Raw genomic sequence first — 2,009 nt, 5'->3', positions numbered from 1 at the left:
AGGAGTGATAGAATCCAAATCCCCCCTCTTTCCAATACATTAACTTAAAAGTCTAACAAAGACTGATTTAGTTTTCTAAATTTTCAGTATAACTTGATATTGGCAGCTCACCTCTGTCGGGATTGTCGAGCTGAAGGTGTGTTGTGATGGCCCTTAGTTTACTTGAGCAGAGAGGGAGTTGAAGCCAACATGCACTCCCAACAGGTCCCTCACTTGATCTTTTTGCGTGTCTTCTACGGATGTTCCTTGTCGCATGATCTTTCCCAGCCGCTTCTCCGTGGTTCCAAGCTTTGCAAGGAAATGGTCTGATCATGTGCTTTTCAGTTGTGTTTGTCTTTCCTGATTGCCCAGTTTTTGTTGAGGGGCACCTTGGATACTGCATTTACTTATCAAGCAGTTTTGGATGTAATTGTACAGAACTCTCCTTCTCCAAAGCTATCCTTATGCTATAAGGAGTCTTCTTCCAGATCGGTTTGAGACCGGTTATGGGATTCATTACTAACTCAAATTCCCATTTTATCCCTTCTTTTTAAATCAAACAAAAATTGATTTGATTTTGACTTTGAGTTGATTGATTCAAAAAATTAGCTTTGTTTTGAAGCTAAGTTTTCATTAATATAAATACTATTTTCTATAATTCACAAAAATCTTAATCATTCTTAAATATCAATTTTTCACTCTTTTTGAATAAATTGTATTATCATGGTAGATTTTCGTCTTCAAGGTCTCTGCCAATCTCAACTCACACAAATCGCTGCTGAAAATGCCAAAGCAGTTGCAGAAGAATGCTTTAAGTTAGGAAATATCGACAAAGCCATCCAACAAGGGTTCGCAGCACTTGATTTGATTCCTGAGTTACGAATCGTCCAGAAATATATTGCAGCCTATCTTATTCACAAGTTTGATTCGATGCTAAGCCTTTGCCAGAAGATGAAAGTAGATGATACTGAAGTCTTGTATTCAATCCTCTTTATCGAAGATTGTTCTTCCGTTGATTTGACTACCATTAATAAGCATTATAAAGAAGTGGCGCTATTGGTACATCCAGACAAGAATGATCCGATAGCGGCTGAGGGTGCTTTCAAGATCGTCCGTCAAGCTTGGGAGACTCTCTTAGGTTATCACCACAAAAGAAGAAGAACAGCTTGATGGGATGAAGTCAATCTTCTTGTTTTTTCCTTTTTAAATTACATCTATACATGTACTCAATATTTTTATAAAAAATAATATAGTTATTTCTGATTTTATTATGATTTTATTTTTTAAAATTTAATTTGATTTGATTTCTTGCTCTAATTTTACAATTAATCATAATTATTGCTTTCAGAGAATATTTACCGACTATTTCGTTGAAATTATTGATTTGTTTAAAGTATAAAAGTGCTGGTTTGACTCTTAATTACATAACAAGAATAACAAAATTCAGTATATTTAATTTTGAGATTCTAAAATTCAACAAGTCACCAAATTATAGATTTAATGAAAGCAATACATTTAAAACTAATTACTGGGATTTCTGACTAATGAAAGAAAACAAAACTAAGGATTTGGTAAGACAAGAATATTACACATCTGTCGCAATAAGACGAGTGAAATATGCTTAATAGATTTGTAAGTTGAAAAATCACATAATTAAGAACCTGGGAGAAGGGCTTTTGGTTCGCCTGTAAAAGCTGCAAATTTTACTTGAAAAACTTTCATCAGTTAATTATTGCAATTTACCTTAAACATAGTCCAAGTCTTTGTGCTTTTTGTTTTTTGGTGTCTCTTTTCACACTTATGATAATGAACTAGTAAACCAAGTTACCGTCTTTCTTTGCTCTTATAATGAAATGGTCAAATGGAATTGTTTCATCATCCTACCATTCTTCCTTCTAGATGTCCAAACCGAGTCATATCGTATACTGATTGTTTATTTGGTCACTGCAAGTGTGTGCAGAAAAAGTAATATTTGTTAGGCTTTTATCAATTATCCAAGTAATTAATCAAATCTGAAGCTTTCCTTGCTA

The 2,009-nt window shown here is 33.6% G+C and overlaps 1 protein-coding gene across 1 annotated transcript in view; it reads right to left on the bottom strand.

The window, feature by feature from the left end:
• The window catches only part of LOC110421771 (major allergen Pru ar 1-like), a 1,410-nt gene extending 1,271 nt beyond the window's left edge, over nt 1-139 (bottom strand). Inside the window, exon 1 of the mRNA XM_089784352.1 lies at nt 112-139. The gene's annotated coding sequence lies outside the window, so the exon portion shown is untranslated. The remainder of the gene's footprint in view (nt 1-111) is intronic.
• Between the last annotated feature and the right edge of the window lie 1,870 nt (nt 140-2,009).

This window comes from Theobroma umbraticum, unplaced genomic scaffold (genome assembly GCF_002168275.2).
Source record: "Theobroma umbraticum cultivar Fairchild unplaced genomic scaffold, ASM216827v3 scaffold_130.0, whole genome shotgun sequence".
Taxonomy (NCBI): domain Eukaryota; kingdom Viridiplantae; phylum Streptophyta; class Magnoliopsida; order Malvales; family Malvaceae; genus Theobroma; species Theobroma umbraticum.
Note: the sequence above shows the minus strand (reverse complement) of the source record. Positions and strands in the feature narration are given on the sequence as shown.